Source organism: Protopterus annectens, chromosome 7.part0, assembly GCF_019279795.1.
Source record: "Protopterus annectens isolate FY-2018-M chromosome 7.part0, PAN1.0, whole genome shotgun sequence".
In the NCBI taxonomy this organism is placed as follows: domain Eukaryota; kingdom Metazoa; phylum Chordata; order Ceratodontiformes; family Protopteridae; genus Protopterus; species Protopterus annectens.
The window spans coordinates 68,519,831-68,537,076 of record NC_056739.1 but is presented as its reverse complement, the minus strand read 5'-3'; the positions used below and the strand labels follow the sequence as shown (position 1 = coordinate 68,537,076).

Sequence of the window (17,246 nt, the reverse complement as noted above, 5' to 3'; positions counted from 1 at the left end):
TACAATTAAATAATTCATATGTGTGCAGCAAAATCAAACACTGCAGTAGAAAAGCAAGTTATATGTGGCTTACAGTTTTTTCTAGTTTTGCTCTTTTTTGTACTCCTCTTACATGCAGTTTGATTGTCTCATACATGAAGCCACAGTTTGCATTTTTTTTTGAGAAAACTGTCACTCAAGTCTTAAATAGATGTTTGCACGTTTCCCACCCTCAGCTCTAGTCTGTACTTTAAAGAAAAGAACCAAGGTATAGCAAGAAATACATACCAGCTTGTCAGCACTGAGTGTTCGATTTCCTTTCACCTTCTCTAAGTTCCTTTGGTTATTTAGTTGCCTATTTATACAGATGTCAAGTGTTTTTCATCTGAAAGAAGAGAGAAGTTCTGACGTAAAAGTCTTTACTTTTCCCCATTCCATCTGGGTGGCAAAAAAATGCAGTACAGATGCCTTGTGCACCCAGATACAGGAGCAGCTCCATTTCATTGATGTGCTCTGAGCATTTGATTATAGTTTTATTAAACAGGACAAGGCATAAACATGTTATGCAGTGCTGGGAAGTAACCCCCCCTGCACTTTTACTGTTTCTTTTAGGTTTATATAAGGTCAGGCTGATTACAGCAGGTCACTGTGTAATTGAAGAAGAACGAGCGACCATAACGACATTTATGAGTCATCAGGTATTGTACAGCTTAACACACAGCACCTGTCATATTCCCGCTGTGTTTATTTAACTTGCATTTATGAGGTGTGTGTACCAGGCAGGGGATTTGTCTGAAGGGACCCTTCAGGTATGCAGAAATATCTGGTAAAACATGAAACATGCATGCACTGTTAGTAGTAAGGCATTAAGTACCAGTATGTATTTACTTTTATTATTTGGAACTAAGAATATTTATTTGTATTGAAAGAGGACCTTTAGTGGCCAGACTGCAAAGCAGTATATATCTCATGCAATGAAGGGAAGTGAATAAAGGGTCCAGCTGGTGAGGACAAAGCTGCAAATTGCAGGTGACAGCACCCCATGCCAAACAAATCTCATCCTTGTTTAACAGCAAAACAAGTGAAAAGGTCAGATAGGAAAGTGAAGCTGGAACACGTGTATGTTCTTAAGGCATTATTTGCATATATCCCATGACCCCACTTCAGAGGAGGTTTAAACTAGGCCACTCTGCAGATTATGGCTTGCCCGTGTCTTTCTCTTATTTTTATCCTTACTAAAAAGAGAGTGTCATAATTTGCCTTTCAGTATCACTGAAAAAATCAAGGCATACTGCATCCCAAGTAGAATCTAGGAGCTGCAGTTAATGTCAATGTAGGCCTACACACAACTGTACACACTACAATCCATCCCCACATTGGAGCTAAGACCTGCAGCTAATACCACCATAGGTTTGCATATACCTGCAGACAAAACGCTACACCTCCATATGGGAGTTAGGAGCTACCTATAGACAAAACAATACACCTCCATATGGGAGTTAGGAGCTACAGCTAATGTCCCTGTAGGTCTGCACACACCTGTACCTAGCACACTAGGTTCCACATAGGAGCCAGGAATTAGACTAATGTTACTGTAGGCCTGCACACAGCACATTACACCCCACACTGGAGCTAGGAGTTAGAGTAATGTTACTGTATTCTGCACCCTAAACATTACACCCCACATAGGAGACAGGAATTAGAGTAATGTTACTGCAGGCCTGCACACAGCACACTCCACCCCACATAGAACCTAGGGGTTAGAGTAATGTTACTGTTGGCATACACACAGCACACTACACCCCACATATGATAGGAGTTAGAGTAATGTTACTGTAGGACTGCACCTAACTCTCTGTTCCCCCATAGTTGCCAGACAGGCTGTGTGCTACACAAATAGAGAACTGCAAAAGTCATTCCTCGGTATAAGGACAGGCTATCAATGGACTCCAGGAAATACAGACCCATAAGTCTGAACAGTCTCATATGCAAAGCCATGGAAAGAACTATCATAGAAATTATTAATACGGACATGGAAAACCTTCAAACACTGGATTCAACCCAGTTTGGTTTCGTCAACTGCAGATCATGCCTACTTACTCTGGGTGGACTTCTGTGAGAAGGTCACCAAAGCAATCGATGATGACATAATGGTGCATTCTGCCTAACTTGACCTGGCTAAGGCATTTGATACAATACCTCATTTGGCCATTGTAAACAAACTCAAGGATATACTGTAGGTATAATACCCTATGTTGCAGGCTGGATAGCTAGCTGGCTGTCAGATAGGGTCCAGGAAGTTAGGCTAGGGGAGACCACCTCTATAAAGAGGCCAATCACTAGTGGAGTCCGTCAGGGCTCTGTGCTAAGTTTCCTATTTTTTAGCATCTGCTTCTTGTAAGTCGAGACCAAAGTCAAGGGCCTGTGGCTGATCAAGGTTGCATATGATTGAAAACTAGCAGCAATTATGGAATCCCCCATGATACTACCTACCAACAGGAAGGAATAACATAGACAAATGACAGGTGTCAAAGCTACAGCTTAAACCTCCGTGTCAAGAAATGCATAATAGTGCCCTTTAGAAAGTTATCCACCCTAGGAAAGTATCTCATCCACAACACACCCCTAAAAGTAGAACCTGTAGTCAGGGATTTGGTTATTGTACATAGATAGTAACCTGTTTTTTGACCAACATGAGTATAAAGCAGTAAGGAAATCATTCTATGTTGTTCAACTTATAAGCAAGGCCATGGAATCTAGGTCCAACGTAATCAATGTTCTAATGTATTCAGCCCTTATTAGGCATATCATTGAGTACAGCATCTCCTTCAACAACTGGAACGTTCACGGATGTTCCTCACAAAAAGAATACAGGGCATAAACAGCATGTCCTTTGCAAATTACCTCAAAGCCCTATCTCTATACTCTGTTTCCTATGGGTCTATGGTTAATTATTGAAAGAAATAAACGTCAAACAGCTAAAAACCCTTTTTACCCACTATAGTGTGGTCTCAGTGTTGGTACATGTAATTAGGGGGGTATGGGGGCAAAGACCCTAACTGGATGGGTTTGAAATACTGCCGTGCATAAGACAGGGACGTGTTGGCCAAGTAATTTCTTTCCCCATCTCACAATTGCACATTCGATGGATGACCATTTGATTATTTCTGTTGGATGAATAGCTGTTCGGCATTTATTTCTTTTGATGATTAACCCTAGACCCGTTTTCTACAGACTGTTCAGAGGTGATCTTTGCTTACCATACAAGGCATTCATGGATCCCACTCTGATGAACCTTTTGCATATTCACAAAATGAACATCATCAGAATTACTTGATCTAGGGATTTAAACTTTGATTGTGATATAGACAGGACATGTTGGATGGACAAGTATGTGTCTCAAAGAGTAGAGGAACCTGGCTAGTGGATGGGAAGTTAGAAATACATCCCAGGCCTAGCTCCTAAGTCTCTAATGGACAGAGACAGCCTGTAAATCTTGCTCTACCTTACAAGATACAATTGGGATGTTTGGCTAGCTTGTAAAGGCCCCAGTGGTCATTAGCTTAGTATACATCTATGAACCTATGGGATAAGCAGGAAATGGATTTATAGGTGGATTGTACAAGCTGAAAGTAATGCTAGCTATTAGGTATAAACAGCCACTACACAGTGAGTTTTTGTTCATAAAGATTTACAGGAAGGAAATGTATCTACTGAAACAGTATACTTTTAACCTGGATCATGGTAGCAGTTGCATTTGTAATCATCAAGAAGGCGTTCTTTCAGTTTGTTCCCAAAATTCAATACATAACTCTATCCACCAGCACATGGCAGGCAGTACTCCAACAAGGGAGATAGGGATGCATATAATGTCTCTACCATACTGCCCCCAACATGGGTACTAGGAACTACAGCTAATGTAACCGTAAGCAGAGTAATGCATTCAGGCATGGGAGCTAGGAGCTACAGCTAATGTTACTGTAAGCACATAGTGTAACACATTCAGGCATGAGAGCTAGGAGCTACAGCTAATGTTACTGTAAGCACATAGAGTAACGCATTCAGGCATGGGAGCTAGGTGCTACAGCTAATGTTACTGTAAGCACATAGAGTAACGCATTCAGACATGGGAGCTAGGGGCTACAGCTAATGTTACTGTAAGCACATAAAGTAACGCATTCAGGCATGGGAGCTAGGTGCTACAGCTAATGTTACTGTAAGCACATAAAGTAACGCATACAGGCATGGGAGCTAGGGGCTGTATCTGATGTTCATGTTATGTCTGCACACATTTACTCAAGGCACACTGCATGCTGAAAGCCGCATTCAGAGAAAAACATAAAAAAGCACAGTGTCAAGATGGTGACCAGACTACTGCTGGGTGAGGACTGCTTCTTGCTTACTGTTATGAAAACTTAAGAAGACGTAATCCCTTGGGTGTATTTACTGGGAAACAGTGAGATGTGAATTCAGTGTAATAGTGTAACTGAAATAGCATTAACAAGAGAAGCAGACTAGTGTTTTGTGACAGTGAATAACAAGATTTGTTAAGCACATCATAACATTTTAGCGCCCATATTATGTCTGCTGAAAATAACACACCATGCTAGGGATGTGGGGCCTTGTCTGCAGTGTGAGGACCCTCACTCATGACTTTCACTTAATGTGCTGACTTCTCAGATAAACACAAAAGCTTGGAGTCAAATGAATATACTAAAATTACACTAGCACTTTGGGGATTGTATCAAATCCAAAGCAACAGTTACTTTTACTTTTAAGACATTATAATAAAGCTTAGTTTTAATTAACTTATTTTGCTCCAAGATTTATGTGTTATTATATTGGTATATTTGGTGAAGAAAAATATTAAGACTACCCCGTCATCGACAACCTTCGGCCGTCCCCAGACTCTGAGCTTCTTACATTATGTGCATTACATAGAATACCTTGTAACGTACCTGCCTCATCAACAAATACTCTTCAGTCAAGGATGTCTCCATACAATTTAGGATTTAATGTAATTTTATTAAGGAAAGCCATGATATTTTCTTCTAGAGCCTGCATGAAAACATTGTAGTCTATGTTTCGAATTTCTTACCAAGGACATTGTCACCTCATGTTAAGCCTTTTATTGTCATTCTCCAACATTACCTGAAGAATGACATGATATAAAGAAATCTACCATGAACTAAAGTAAAAAAATTTGGACCAAGAGCCATGTGTGGGACTATGAAGAACAGTTACTGCAAACACATTTCTGCTCCAGAGTTTCCTGCATGCTTCTTACATTCTTACACATGACTCACTTATTCACCTTTGAGCACTGGGCTAGCCAGGATTGCAGATGGGCATTCATTTAAAATTATCCATGTCTCTGAGAACCTTATGCTGGCTGGAATCTAAGCACCATATGGACATGTTATTTAGACTCATACCCTCAATCCTACATTTTTCCAAGCAGAAGCCTCATTATTAAGCTTGTGGCTGAATGATACAGTCCAGCTGATGATGTTTGTTAAGCTAACTTGCACGTTATTAAATTTCCATTAGCAAACAACCGCATTAGTGATGCCATGTTCTCTGCAACTGGAACAACTTGCTACTCTTAGCATGTCTGATTCCTCTCAAAATCCCCTTCCAAAAAATCTCCATGGCCTCTTTTTCTCAGGATGCACCTGTGGTTGCAACAGACATTCCTTAATGGAAAACGCAATGCTCCATGCGTAACTTATTATTCCGCTAACTAGCCCACATCCACGGATGCCACTCAGAATTTCTTTCATATATCCGCATATTGCACTGTTCAACTACTGTTTATATTCACTATTAGAGCAATATAAAAATACGTATTTATATTCATTTTATTTCTAACGTTATTTAGCATGCTTGTCATGGTAAGATTCTTTGCTGTTCTTGTATTACATATACATAAAATTTGCATAGAACATATATTGGGCAATTGGAGACTTGGAGAAGAAATCATGCTTGTAGGGCTTTGTAAAAGTATGCACATAGCTTCCTCTGCCATCTCAGTCTAGAACCTCAAGTACTAATCAGATTCTGCTCATTTCTACTAAGGGGCTTTTTCTAAATTTTGCTCTGGGACCCTGTAAGTTCTCTTAATCCTTCTAGTATTGTTTATTATGTGTTCTTGCTTCACAGCTTCAGAGTCTGAGTTTGTGTTTTAACCTCCAATTGATGTTGGTGTTCATATTAAACTCTGGTTCCTATCATCTCTCAAAATATACTGGTTGAAAGAATTTTAACTGTCTTTGTATATTGTTTTTACTGTTGGCATTGTGGCCTGGATCATTATTGAAAATGGTCTGCACTGGGCCCCAGATCTCGAGGACCAAGTTGCTGCTTCTAAAATACCTCTAGAATCCAACCTTTTCCAAAAAGGTCACAGATGAAGCTTTGACCCTGCCTGGAATAGTTTTGTGGTGGTGAGAATAACAAAATGTAATAGCCTGAGAGAACCATATGGAAATAGTCTGTTTTGACATGGGTTGTTCCTTCTTCTTACCTTCACAAGAAATGAACAACTAATCACAAGATCTGAAAGAGCTTGTTCTGTCAAAATAGTCCCTAAGTTGTCTGTGAACATCCAGAGTATGGAGTATCCTGTCTTCCTCATTTTTAGGTTAGGAAAGAAAACAGGAAGTTAGATACTTTGGCTTAAAGAAAACTCCGGTACCACTTTAGGTATAAAAGAAGGAGTAGTTCCCAAGGAAACTCTGTCTCTGTAGAAAAGGAGACAGGGCTGACTCACCATAAGAGCTTGCAACTCAGATACTGTTCTTACAGAGGTCAGAGCAATCAGTAAAACAGTTTCCACGTTAAGAACCTCAAGTCAGGCTGATGAGCTGGTCCAGATGGAGCAAGTGTGAATTTCTCAAAATTAAGATCCCAAGGATGAGCCATCAGTTTTCCTGGAGGTCTCTTATGCAAAACCCTTTTCAAAAGCACTTTGGCATGGGAATGTCATGAAAGAGGGAGATCCATGGGCAGACATGCTGAAATGGCCAACAAGTGAACCTAGACAGTGCAGTAAGATAAGCTGAAGGATAGCAACACACCAATATTGTAAAACCTGAGAAACACTAACTCTGAATGGGTGCTGATAATGTTGCTGGCACCAACTAGAAAACCTTTCCAGTTACCAATACATGATTTTCTAGTAGCAGCTTTCTTGCCTTCATTAGTACCTGCTGTATGTCCTCAGTGCACAAGTACCTAAAAAAGGAAATAAGACCCTATCATCCAGGCAGTCAGTTGACGTTCTTTTTGGCTGGGGTGTATCAAACCCCCCTGTTCTTGTATGAGCAGCTCCATTCTGTGAGGACACTTGTGGTACTTGCCCCTGCTCCATTCCAAAAAAAGAGAGAAGCACTTCTACTTGGGCCAGAAGGGAATCACCACAATGATCTCAGGAGAGTCCTTCTGAATTTTCAGAAGTACCATGAATATCAATATAAAGGTAGGAAAAGCATAAAGGAACATTCCCGACCATGGAAATGAAAAGACATTGGTCTTCCAGACCTTCTTGCATGGAGTCCTGCAGCAGCATTTTGCCACCTGATTGTTCTGAGGGGAGGCAAAGAGGTCTAATAGAGGAATTCCCACAGATGGATCAAAGCTTGGAAGATCCCCTGATCTAGTTTCCATTCGTGAGGATCTGCCTTTATCTTGCCAGCTTTTCTATCACACAATTTTACACTCATGGGATATAGAATGCTTGCAGAGTGAGACTGCGCTGTAAAGCTATATCCCAAGCTAACATGGCTAGTCTGCATAAGGAGTAAGGCCTGTTTATCCCTTGCTTGTAGCTGTACCACATGGCTGCGGTACTGTCTGTAACAACTTGAAGAGGTCCAGGGGACCAAAGGTGATTTAGAGAATTGAGTGCCTTGATTAGAGCGAGCATCTCTTTTACATTTAAGTGCTTGTATCTGTTCTTGTTGTCCCAGATATTATGCACTTCTACTCCCCCTTTACTGCCCCCAAGCAAAGTCTGAAATGTCTGTGATGACTGACTGCTTTGAAACAGGGAAAGAGAAGAAGGAACCTGGATTTAGGGATGTTTGCTGTCTCCACCAAGCAATTTCCTTTCTGATAAATGCTAGGACTGAAATTTGAAAAGATAATAGGTGTTGGTGCTGGGACCAAAAAGACTTCAGTTACCATGGTATCCTTCTCCTGTAGAGTCTTTCCAGGGGTATCGTGAGAATCACAGATGGCAGGAGACATAAAATCCTGGATTATTCCCTTGCAGACACTGAGTCTTGATATATATCTAGGTATTGATAATCCTGGGCTATTCCCTTGCAGAGACTAGTCTTGATATAGATCTAGGTATTGATAATCCTGGGCTATTCCCTTGCAGAGACTAGTCTTGATATAGATCTAGGTATTGATAATCCTGAGCTATTCCCTTGCAGAGACTGAGTCTTGATATATATCTAGGTATTGATAATCCTGAGCTATTCCCTTGCAGAGACTGAGTCTTGATATAGATCTAGGTATTGATAATCCTAAGCTACTCCCTTGCAGAGACTGAGTCTTGATATAGATCTAGGTATTGATAATCCTGGGCTATTCCCTTGCAGAGACTGAGTCTTGATATAGATCTAGGTATTGATCTCTGTTTTCCTGTGGAAGAAAAGCTCTTTGAACTGAGGTGTCCAGTTGACATCATAGGAACACAATCCTGCGTGAAGGAGTCAAAAAAGACTTTTGAATGTTGTCTTGAAATTCCAGCTTGTGTAAGAGATCTCTCCACCAAGAATAAGATTTCTGACACTTTGAAAAAGACCCCACAAGGACAAGTAAGTCATCTAAATAGGGAAAAAGTAGATACCTTGTAGCCTGCAATAAGCTATAACTGGAGCTAGATACTTGTGAATACTCCTGGTGCAGTGGATAGTCGAAAGAGTAAAGCAGAGAACTGATAATGTGATTCAGACCCACAAAACCTTAAGAAATGCCTGAAGTGTGGATGAATATGGATGTGATAAGCATCTTATAAATCCAGCGTTACAAGAAAACCTAAATGATGAAGAAGGAGTAGCAGGTTGTGAAGTGACAGCATTTTCAACTTGGACACTATCACAAATTGGTTTAGGAAACAAAGACCCAGAGCTGGTGTCCAGACATTTTCTTTCTTTGGCACAAAAAAATCCCTGAATAAAAACCTTTCCCAAACTGGGATGGAAAAACTGTCTCTATTACTTCCTGAGACAGCATGTGTTGTAGGATGGGGAACAGAAAAGTTTGATTTGGTGGATGAGGAGTAACTCCCTGGAAGTAAAGCATTTCTTCCCACATCCATCTGTAACCTTGATGAATAATCTTCAGAACCCATTTAAACTATCTGTTGCCAAAGAGAGAAATGGAAATTCAGACTTTCTGGAAGAGATTAAGGATCTGCCAGGGTAGTTTGGGGGCTGTCCCTTTAAACAGTCATTCTAAATTGTTTGACTACCCTTTGTTTTTGGGGATTCCTACTTTCTTTTTGGAACTTCCACTGCCATTACTTGTGAATCATCTGTTTACCAACATTTTGCTGAGACTGTTTATTTTGTTTCTTGCCATAATTAGATGGGGGAGGGTAGAGAATCCCTTGAAAATTTTGGAAAAGGAGTGCTGAAAAACCTGCGAGATTCCCTGTATCTGCTTATCCCTCTCATGACGTACTTTGATAACCTCTGCAGCAGAAGGTCCAAAACTAACTCTGTATCAAAAGTAGAACTTAAAAACTAATTTTCTACATTGTCTGGGGACACATCAGCAAACCTGTCCAATATGGTACTAGTGGCTACAGACCTGGAAGAAGCATCTACAGAATCATAAATACACTTTAAACAAGGATTAGTGACTTGTAAAAGGGAAGAAACAAAACCATTCAAAGCTGATTTTCCTCATAACAAAGAACTGCAGATAAAAGATTCCTCATACTTTCAAAATTAGTCAGAATAAACTTTAACATATGAGCCTGCCAATTCAAAATTCTGAAAACCAAAGTTGCAGAAACATACATTTTTTTTCATACTTATCAATTATTTTACCATCCTTGTATGGAAGGGAAAATTTGGAATTAACCAAATGTTTGGCAGCAGCTGGATTAACTATTGCTGCTAGGGCAAGTCTAGGATGAGAGTATAAAAATTGGTAAGACTGAGTAACCTTAGACAATCTATATGCCTTCTTAAGAACAGCAGGCTGACCACCACGGAAGTTACTGGCTGTGACAAACATATTCTCCATTGCTGACAGCACAGTGAAGATGGGAGAAAGTTCTGGAAATTTCATTTGCAACAGGTCATAGTATTTTCTGAGGGACAGAGAAACCTCAGTGTTCCTCCACTGAAAACACTGGCACATTCTCGAAATAGTGTCACAGAAAGAGAATCCCTCAAAGGGAAATTCAGATACCATACTCTTCTCTGAGTCTGAATCAGAAATCTGAGGAGAAAACACGGTATCTGTCCCTTCGCCTTTCTGCATGTATTCAGAATCTTGATTCTCTTCAGGAAAGGAGGATCCCTTTTTCTTTTACCAGAGACCACTTTATAAGAAGGATCAACAGCCTGAACAAGGCCCTGAGACAGACCTACTAAACTACTCCTGCCATGGGGAATTTGAGCAGGAGCAGACACATATTTAGTTCTCTGTTTATTTTTGAGAGGACAACTGGGACAAACAGGTTTATTAATGACAGCAGCAGCTTCCCTGGGGACGGGCACAACATTCTGACTAAACAGGGGAATCTTTCCTGACCCTCTTCCTACAGTAGACCAATAAGTCTGGCTCTCCCTTGCTGATTGTGTCGACCTCAACAGCAACAGCTAACCCATGGTTCATAGTGACTATAAGTGCTACACCAGAGGAATCTGAGAAAAAGATGATTGATCTGATGAACCAGCTCTGGCCACAGCAGTCACCCATCTGTGGCTGAGGCACATTGCTAGCTTGCTGTTGTGGCAAAAGCTGTTGGCTTAACTTTTTCTTTTTCATTTCATGGCTGGAAGAAGGGCTAACCATGATACTGCTATTTTGTTCCTCTGTCAAGACAAAAATGGTGCCTCTTTCCTGAGGAAACTAAGCAGCACAAGCCAGTACAATTTCAAAGTCCAAAAAGTTACTTTTTCTCATTAAAAACACAGCAAAATGCACTTTAATACACTTTGCCAGCCTCAAAAAGTAAAATAAATGATTTCTCCACAGATAAATGTTTTTGGAATGTTTTAACAACTTTTAACTGATAGGAAAAAAGTGTGCTCCCATTTAAAACTAAACTTAAGTCTTATGGCAGTCAGTTAAAACATAAACTCCTAGTCAAAAAACAACTTTCCTAATCAAGAAAGTAAATTTAAACAATAAATATTAAATGTGAAAGGTTTTTCCACAAAGGGAATTTATCTGTCCAGCAATGGAACAGCACAAGCCAACCAACAATCCTTGAAAGCCTGCGGGAAGCACTCTCTTCAGCAGCAGGAAAGCTCTGAAAGGCTTGGTGCCCAAACCTGTCTTGTTAGACAGCTGAGCTTGAGCTGCCTAATGGTTTGGGTGAGCAGAAGGTGCCCTGAAGATTTGGAAGCTGGCTGGCTGTTATATCCTTAGTAATATATATAACCTAAATAGCTTAGGCTACTGCAGCAGTGATCAATATAATGAACAGCTTAAGAGTTTAGATGGAGGCCGAAGAACTGTGAAGGTAACTGGATTCATATCAAAAGGAGGGACAGAAGAGGTGTGTGTGGAAAAGTGGCCCTGTGGCCCTGACTTAGAAGGTAGAATATTAGAAAGCAGGTATTCTGATGGGATGTTGTTGTGGGATGACCCGCACATGTTCATACTATCCCTACTATGACATAATGGAACAAATGGGAATTACTGTGCAGATGTTATTCAATAGAAAGGGCACCCATCTGGATCATGGCACAAGAGCAGCAGATTAGAATGAGAAAGTTGTTTTATAAAAGGGAAAGGAGAAATTTTAATGAGGACAGCCCTAGCTTCCTGAGAGAACAGATGAATAATGGAAAAGGCCACTATGAACATGGCAATGAGTTGTCCATGTATTATGTCAGTAAGACAGGACCATAACAGGGAGGCATTAAGGCATACACCCAGATAGAGTTTAAGTTCTATTACTGGGGACTTGGTGATCTTCCATGTAGGCAATATATTGTGCATGTTGTCAAGGAACGTGCTGCTAAAAGTACAATCTTGGTGTTAAAATGCTGAGATGCTGATGCAAAGTTCACAAATTTGTGGTTTTGGGGTGAAACCCTGCATTGCGGGGTAATATGGGAAGAATTGGTCAGTATTTTTGTTTGTCGTTATTGCACTTGCACTTCTCTTCCTTCCAAGAGGGAAGTTTGTAGTGTAGCATACTGTATAACATAGGATGTGGTAAAGGCAACAGCTACCGAACTACTTGTTAAAACTGGTAGGAACATCTTCTTTTTGACGTTATACTAGATAAAAGTAAAAATTACTTTACTCAAAATTATAGAGAAATCCATTTTGTCCTTTCTGACTGTGAACAAACTGATTCTCTGGAATACACAGCAGCAATGCATTTGTCTTGAAATTAACAAGAAGCTGATAATTCTTAAAGACCCACCCATGTGCTCTGATTCTCTGTGGCTGTATTATGTGGTTTACAAATGATGGATGCTGTAGTACCAGGCTACAGGGGCACAGTCTCAAAGTGCCCTGCTGCCCATGTGTAACTAGCTTCCTGTGGCATGGATGATAAGGAACAGCTCAGGGCCATCACTCCATACCTGCTATTTTTATTCAACCTCTTCACTGCTGTTAGATTCCTGAGTAGTGATATTAGACTGTTCCCAACACAGATGTGCCTTTATTTACTACCTCAAACAACTCTGCAAGTGTTCTGTAGTTAAGGTTTAGCTTGGAGCCCCATGTATTTATTATACCTTATCACAAAGTTCAGTTACTTGTTCTCCATTTTATGTGACTGACAGTCATCATGGAAAACTAATATCACGTTGCTTATCATAAAACAGTAGATTTAATGCGTAATCTTTTAGTTAATAACGCTTTGCCCATTCCTTAGGCACTCACTATAATCTGTTTCCATCCAGTTTTTCTTAAGAGTTGCAATGCAAATACTTTTGTTTTTGACTAGAGTTTTGTAAATTACTGTGACCAAAGTATATGTGCTGTATGGCTTTTCCTTGCATTAAAATATGTGATATCCACAAAATAACTGTGTCTGTCTTTCATAGCTAATTAAGTAAAGTTTATTAAGAAGAAAAAAATGCCATTTAAGGTGCAGTCTGGGAATACTGAGAAAGATTAACTAAACTGAACAGTCTCACACAATACCTAATTGCCAGATCTAGGAATCAAACTCAGGGCTCCTGCTCCTGACAGTAATACCTGGCACTTAGTGCACAAATCTACAGTTGTGAGGTCTTAATGAGCTGCTTCCTGTGCTCAAGGTACAGGGTTTAATTCCTTCCACCATCATTTTCCTACTGTATGACAAACAGACAGTGCTCCTGGGTCACCCCTGAAAGGAGACAGTTGTGTCCAGTTGGCTTACTAAAATAGTATCAAAATGTTCTAGCCTGACACACTGATCTTTAAATAATGCTGACAAACCTATCACAACAACTGATGCAGGTAGCAAAATCAACAGTTATGTAGCACATGCCATCTGGCACTCAGGGCTGACATCTTAAATGACAGGTTTATCAAAAATAAACAGTAAAAATATACAGAGATATTAACGTCTTGGTATTAAAATGACTACGTTGTTAAAGTGTTTTTTAAATGAATCTTTCTATTTCATTTTTTGGATAAAGCAATACAACATCCATTAAACAGGGAGACCCTCTGCAGCTGAAATAGAATACCACCATTTAAAAGATAGCTGGGAATACCTACATAGATCAGCAGTTTGTGAAGCTGGAATCATCACACAACTACTGAAGTGAATAGTGACTCTAATATACACAATAACCAACATGGATACCATTACAGCAAACAACCTTGAGTAGAGAAAAATGTATCTCAGATCAGTGAAAGACACTGATGTAATGTTGTACAAGAGGAAAAAGTAGCTGAATGCAGTGAAACAAACACAAGAACAAAAGGCAACACAAATGAGTTGTCCTTAAAAAGTACAAAGACAGCTGCAGCTATGCATTGAAAAGCATTGTGTTAAAGAAGGACACAGAGTAACAGCAAGTTAACGATGTCAGTAAAACTAATTGTCGCCGCAGAGCTAAGCATAGTTTGGGGCAGGGCACAACATGCAATGCATATCCACAAACAGTATAGGGATAATAGGATGGGAGACAAGGATGGAAGTATCCAGCGCAGGAATTCACAGAAGGGAGGTCAAAGAGCAATATCAAAGTAGAAGGCATCGGGATAAGATAGGTATTATTTTTCAGGGTTTGAGGCTCCATTTTTATAATACAATAACAGGCATAGGGTGGGAAACTCAAGAAACAAAGGGGAATGGTATATACACACCAGGTAAGGCAGCACAAAACAGAAGGATGCTACAAGCACAACAAATAAGACTGGGCCTGATACAAAAGGGATGGGAAACAAAAAAGGTAAAGACAAACACAAGATGGACAGTAGTCAGGGGAGGATAAGAACATGAACCAGGGATTGAATAGAACACACAGGAAAGGTATCTGTGCATTGACTGTGGATGTGTGTAACATGACCAAGATTTGTTGGCTGCAAACTGTCTCCCAAGCAGGTATGGCCATAGCATGACAGCCAGGTACCACACATACATCCAAGATACAGGCAATACATGTAGGAGGTACAAAATATACAATGAATGCAAGAAACATATGACATATATTCTCTAAAATATGTACCACCACACACAGCATACAGTTGTCCAGGCCCATAACAGTAAAACAAACATGCAGATATCTATAGGCCAGTCCCTCCTCACACAGGAGACCAAACCACAAATGCATGTCAGATGTGCACAAACATGGGGATCATGTACAGCAAACAACTGTCTACGCTCACATAAGCAAATCAACTATGTTGGCATCTATTGCCTCTCGCCTCCAACATGGCAAAGCATGCATGTATGGCAAACAGGCACTGACATATGAACCACGTACAGCATGGAGCTATCTAAGTTTACACAGTCATTCAGAGGTGAAGGTTTCTGCACCTTCATGACATGCTACAGTGTTCGCAGTCAGAGCATAGTAGAACCAACTGGTGGGCAACAGAAAGCAACAGAGAACCATAGAGAAATATCCTGAGGTGTTCACATGAGCTGGGTATGAGATGGCAGAACACTTAACTAACATGGGACACTGTGGTGTGTGTGTGTGTGTGTGTGTGTGTGTGTGTGTGTGTGTGTGTGTGTGTGTGTCTGTAATGTCTGTAATGTCTGTAGGGTGCTCAGCAGGAGTTGGGTCATCTCACATAGTTTAGGGGGTCAGGCTCATACATCCAGCAAAAGCCTCAAAGCTACAATTCTCTGTAGATTCTTGTCACAGTAAGACAGTAAATCATCTGACATGTCACTGCATACCAGTTTTGGGCCTTCCCAGTCCTGGGCTGCACAGTTTCTGATGTTGGGTGTGTAACACAGTACACAGACATATAGATGGATTAGTATATAGCTCATATTGTAGTCATAATGGCTATAGGTTAAGGATCAAAAATAAATCACTCTCACTGATGTGCCAGATATAGTAGCTTATGATGGTACTTGGCTTAGTGTGCCACACTGTCCTACCTACCTGAAAAATACTTGGACAGACATCCATCAATGTTCAGACAGGTAACCATACAGTCACAAAGGATATACACAACATTTGGCAGCTGTCACCATAAAAGCACTGCCATCAATGAACATCTTCTGCGCAGCATACCTGGTGATAATATGTATCCTATCATGGTAAAGGGCTCTGTGTCCCAGCAGGTACAGCCTGATTGATATCCTGCCTCAGCCTCAAACACACATAACTGCTCATAAACTATTTTTTCTTTTTCTTGTTTACTCCCCTGCCTGCCAATCGCCAGCCTTACTGCAACCAATTAGCTGTATTCATTCATTACCCTTCCTTGGGGTGGGAGCCAGTTGCAGTTATTTAGGCAGCCATCAAGGCTATTCTTCTGATGGTCCCTGATGGCAGATATATTTGCTTGCTAGTGACATAGCCTGCAATGTCTCCCTTCTTCTGAGAGGATGTATGCACTTCCGCACATGCCCTTCCCAGCAGGCTATCCCTCCTCAGAAGATTGCCACTTACTCTGCTTGACAGGGCCAAGTCCATGACTCCCAACCATGTGGTAGATATCTTTCTTCTATTTCCTTTTATGGTAGCTGGTGTTGCAGCAGACTGGACTACATTATTCTCTGTTCCCCAGAATGGGTGAGACACCTCAGTCAGTCATTGTCATCCCCCCACTCAGCTATTGCAGTGCTAACTGAACTCAGGCAGTCTAGGTCATAGTTAGGGCTGCATCACACTACATCACAGAGCTGGGCTACTGTTCATAAACTGTCAGAGTGGAGCACTGTGGTACAGTTGTGATACAGGGAGTAATAGCTGCACAGGCATAGCAGTCAGAATGGGACAATGAGAGTCATGTGTGTGCATTACCAGATCACATTGTGCTGACCAATTACCCATAATCAGTGTGTGTATCCCTGCAAATTGCTGATATGTAGAGGGGACACAAGCCGTGGATAGTCAGTACTCCGAGAAAGGGAATAACACATTTCAGCTAATTCAAAGGGCATCTCAAGCAGACAGACATGCATGTCATGATAAAAAGCACATACATAAGTACAGACGTTATAAAGGTGATCCATGCAAAGAAAGAAAAACACACCAGGCTAAGTATATATAACTGTAAGCAAAATGGTACTGCAGTAACAAAGTACAGGATGATATCTTTATAAATGTGTTAAGAATTGTTACAGTTACTGAAATCAGGTGGGGGTTGTGCTGTGATTTGCAGATACGGCTCTATGGACCTTCTCTTGCTGAAGTCTTCATAGCAGTGCTATACCATCACCCACGTCTGCTTGATCTTTGTCCTCCATTGAAGACTGGTGGCCACAGTCTTCTAAGAAACTATAGTATGAAATGGACTCCTCTGCAGTCCAAACAGGCAGTCCTCATAATGCCATAGCATGGATATTATCAACATGTGCAGGTCACCGCACAACACCATTTGTGAACTAATCATGATGCACTCGCCAGTGTCAGTATTATACTAGATGC

The 17,246-nt window shown here is 40.6% G+C and overlaps 1 protein-coding gene across 2 annotated transcripts in view; it reads right to left on the bottom strand.

The window, feature by feature from the left end:
• MLN (motilin) overlaps positions 1 to 17,246 on the bottom strand; it is a 144,792-nt gene that overhangs the window by 34,690 nt on the left and 92,856 nt on the right. The window contains exon 1 of one of the 2 annotated variants that reach the window (XM_044076485.1): positions 268 to 331. The exons of the other annotated variant lie outside the window; for it this stretch is intronic. The gene's annotated coding sequence lies outside the window, so the exon portion shown is untranslated. Of the gene's footprint in view, positions 1 to 267; positions 332 to 17,246 lie in introns of those variants that run through there. 2 annotated transcript variants of the gene reach the window in all.